Genomic DNA, 4,283 nt, shown 5'->3' with positions numbered 1-4,283 from the left:
ACTGTTCAGGCATATGTTAAAGTTGGCACCTTCTCCCTGGGACTCGCTGCAATCTGACGGCTGGAGCATGATAACCACAGCAAGGCACACAAAACACTCAGCAAATGAGGGAAAACAAAGTCCACTCGGGTTGCTGGAGGGGCTGGGATGAGGACAAGGAGCAGAGGCAGAGCGCTGTCCTCTGGAGAGGGAGCTTATCCCAGCCTGGCGTGGAGAGTGATGGCATCTGCAAGCGCTGCTTGGAAAGGGATCAAGAGCGGGGTAGGAGAGGAGAGCAGAAAACCTGCTGCCCCAATGCTACTCCCAGGGTAATCCTTATAAAAAGGCTCAGCCACTGAAAAGGAGAGTGAACCCAAAGCATGTGAGGTGTCCTACAGGCTCTGAAGGAAGCAATGACTTGCCGTGGGGGTGGACTCAGTGGGGACACAGAGCACATTGAGGGTTCTCAGCCTGGCAGAAAAGCCTCTCCCTTGGAGGGGCTGGAGAATTTTAGGGGGAAATATCATCCTGGGTTTGGTTTTCCTTGAGTGTCCATGCACAGCTGCAGCTGGGGACAGGATGCTGGGTTGACCTGCTGGAGCTGCAACATCTTCAGGGCATCCTCTTGTTGGCAGTGCTGGGTTAACTTTTGGACTCAATGATCTTAGAGGTCTTTTCCAACCTACATGATTCTGTGATTCTGGTTCTCAGCTACAAAACTGGCCCTGCCCCAGCCTAGGCATGAGCCATCATTGGATGGGGGGACACGTGCAGATTCCCTTTTCATCCTCTCAGGGTGTCCAGGAGCAGCCCAGTGGCCCTTGGAGAGGGCAGCTGGAGCTCATCCTCCCTCAGGTGTGGCATTCTCCACATTGGTGCTCAGTCCTGGAGCTGTGTGACCAGGTGAGGACCAGAGGGGAGTTCATCTGAGTCTGGCAGTGGCAGATTCCTGTAAGACACCCCCTACCCCTGCATGACCCCTGAAAGAGGCTGCACCACCAGGCTCAGAGGAGACCAGGCTGCCTGTGAACACTGTTGGCCTCTGAACTGCTTTGCATGGACAGGGATAATCCTGCTGGGTCCTGGGCACATCTTCATCTCTGGTGGGACAGTCCCAGGATACATGTCTGACCTGACCTTCTCCATCCTCTATCAGCAACTCTGCTCTTTCTCTTGGCCCTGTCAGATTTCACAGCAAAATTGTCCATGCAGGACCAGAACCAGTTGTCCATGCAGGAGCTGAACTGCTCCATTACTTGGCAGCACTGGTGGGAAGCAGCAGAATCCCATCCACAGGAGAAGTGGCTTTGTCCCAGGCTCTAATCCCGGTCCTCAAAGGTGACTGACTAAGTAAATCACAGAGCCTCAGCTGCCCTTTCCATCCAAGGAGGATCACACACAGCCTCTGGATCTCTGTCAGCAACAACCTGTGCAGGGAGACACTCAGTGCCTGCAGTTCTGTGGGAGCAGCCGAGTGCCTGTCCGGCACCATTAGCAGGGATAATTAATTACCTGCCCTGCCATTTCACTGGAAAGCAGCAGAATTAAGTGGCAGGAATTCCTGCCTCTTTCCTCTCTCCTGGGGCTTCTGACAGGTGAGCAGGAGTGGTGTAAGCTCCATCCATCCATGGAAAGGCCAAGGGAAGCAGAGCCTGTGTGTGTTGCAGGATCCAAACTCGCTGCAGCAGCCCCAGTGCTGGGGGGGGCAGGGACATGTGCCACCAACCTCAGGAGCTTTTCTTTTTCCCTCTGGCACCCCTCATTCCTCCTTGGAGAAGACAATTCTCTGCTGTGTCACTGTCAGGACCTGCCCTGCCTTCAGTTTGAGTTTTTGGCCATTTGAATGTCCCTTTTTTAGTTAATCTGTGTAAAAAAGAGTTCGGGGGGTTTGCCTCCTCTGCGAGCTCAGAGGGTGGGAGCTCTCCACAAGACTGACATTACTTCCCCATCCCACCCCCATTGGAGACCCCCCGGGGTTCAGGCTGTGCCCTTCCAAAGGGCTCTACCCTTGGAGACAGGGGGGAAACAGGGGCCAAACTGAGATTTCCATGGTGAATACAGGCTTGGTTCCCACCCCCCAGCCTTGTCTGTCACCGAGGGGCTGCCTGTGCCCCTCAACCCCCAACTGTGCCCCCGAGACACCCCCTGACCCCCTGCATGGGGCAATGTCGGGGCTCAGCCATACTGGGGGACTCTTTTTTGCGGGGCATGAGAGCGATGAGACACGGTGAGGCTGCGGGTCACTGAGTCAAGGCACCACCAGACCCCAAATATCCCCTGTCCCGGAGCCCCGTGGGGGAAGGGGACAAGGGTGGAGGGGTCCATGGAGCATCCCAGCCTTCCCAGCCAGGTCCATGGGGACAGAGCCCTGTCCGGAAGGGGGGGTGGCGAGGGAAGAGTTAAAGGGAAGGCGAGCAGATCCTCCTCCATCCTCCCGGTCCTCGCTGTTAGGCTGCTGCTGTGACAGGGGGTGGGGTCGGGGCTGGCCGCCGTTTGCCGCAAGAAGGGGGGGGAAACGTGGCTGCGAATGTGTGTGTGTGTGTGTTGGTGACACAGGACAAAATGAGATGAGACCCCTCGGACGGGAGCGGCCGCCCGGCTGCGATCCCTGATCCCTGCCCGATCCCTGCCCGCTCCCGCACATCGCTGCGATCGCCGCCGGGCACCGGCGCAGCCCCAGCATCCCCGCCAAGAGTAAGGCTCGGGGTGGGGAGGAACTGGGAGGAACTGGGAAGCGGCACTGGGAGTGGGGGGAGTGGGATGGGGTGCGGGGTGACGGGGAGGGGGGGTCTCTTGGGGGGGGGAGAGGCGCGGGGTGCACGGAGAGCGAGGTGGGGGACCTGATGCTGGAGCTTTGCTCGCCTGAACCACCCACCCAGATGTAATTTGGGGGGGGGGAGGGGAAGATTTTGGGGAGGGAGTGGGGGTGGAGGATGGGCTGCCAGCGCCGATTTCGGGTGTGATGGAGGGGAGGGAGCCTTGTTTGTGCCTAAAGTCGCAGCTGCCTGGATTTGGCCCCGCGGGGCCGTTGGGATGTGACAGCACCCAAAAATAGAGTGCGAGGCGGGGACGAGCGGGGGGCAGACCTGTGTGCCAGTGCCAGGGCCAGGTTATTTCCCCTCCTCACCCCTTCCTAGTCTTCTTTTTTATTTATTTCTTTATTTCTTTTGCAGTGATGTCAGGGAGGGGAGCGGTGGCTGGGGCTGGGGGTTGGATTCACGGGAAGGAGGTTGCTGGCGGCCGAGTGATTAACGTGCAGTTGCTGGGAATTATGTCATCTGCCTCGGTGCTGGGTGGCCCTCGCCCAGGAGCGGCGGTGGGGAGGGAGGGAGGACGTGGGGGGACGTCATGACACGGGGCTCCCCGCCTGGGGCTTCACCCAAGGAGGCACCGATGCCTCCCTGGCTCTGCGAGGACTTGGGCGTCCAGCGTTCCCACCCCAACGCGGGGTTCCCCACTTGGGACAGCACCCCAGAAGGCACCGATGCTTCCCTGGCTTTGCAAGGATGTGGACGCTGAGCGTTTCTCCCCACCCATCACAGCCCCCAAGCCATAGGCTCACGCTGGCAGGACTGTGGGTGCACACCCACCCCGCTGCCCTCTTCTCCCAGGGGGCACAGACCCGCAGGCTCCATCCCCACGCGGGAGAGGAGCAGGTTGTTGCTCCTCCCGATGGCTCATCCTGCCCGCTGGCCCGGCAGCGGGGCTTGGAGCAGGCGGGGAGGGGGCCGTGGGGAAGGAAGGATGAGGGTGGGCACCCCCTCTGCCAGCTCCCCGGGAGGGAGAGGGGCCAGAGCTGCTGCAGTGCAGCACAGAGCCCCATCCGGGGCTGTGGGTGTGCCCGAGGGGCGCAGGGACCCCCCTTTGCCACCCCATCCACTCCTCGGAGCCCAGGCGAGAGCCTGGGGACCTGTGGATGCCAGCGGCTCCCTCCCCCCCGGCTGGATGATCCCTCTGGTCCAGAGGAGGGTGTTGGGCTGCTGGATGCTCCACACCCTGCTGGGCATCCCCCTGAACATTCCCTGAGCATTCCTTGAGCACCCCCTGAACATTCTCTGAGCACCCCTTAAGATTCCCCCTTAGCACTCCCTGAGCATCCCGGTTCTCTTCCCCACGTGGGGAGCTGGGGAAGGAGGGCAAGGCCTGCCAGTGAGCCAGGCACGGACCCCGCTGCACATCAACAACCTCTTCCCTCTGCTCCACACCCCACGCAGCCCTGTGCAGCTCCATGGATCCCCGTGCAGCTCCATGGATCCCCGTGCAGCTCCACGGATCCCCGTGCAGCTCCACGGATCCCCGTGCAG

Source organism: Corapipo altera, unplaced genomic scaffold (genome assembly GCF_003945725.1).
Source record: "Corapipo altera isolate COAL_440 unplaced genomic scaffold, ASM394572v1 295, whole genome shotgun sequence".
NCBI classification, from domain to species: domain Eukaryota; kingdom Metazoa; phylum Chordata; class Aves; order Passeriformes; family Pipridae; genus Corapipo; species Corapipo altera.
Note: the sequence above shows the minus strand (reverse complement) of the source record.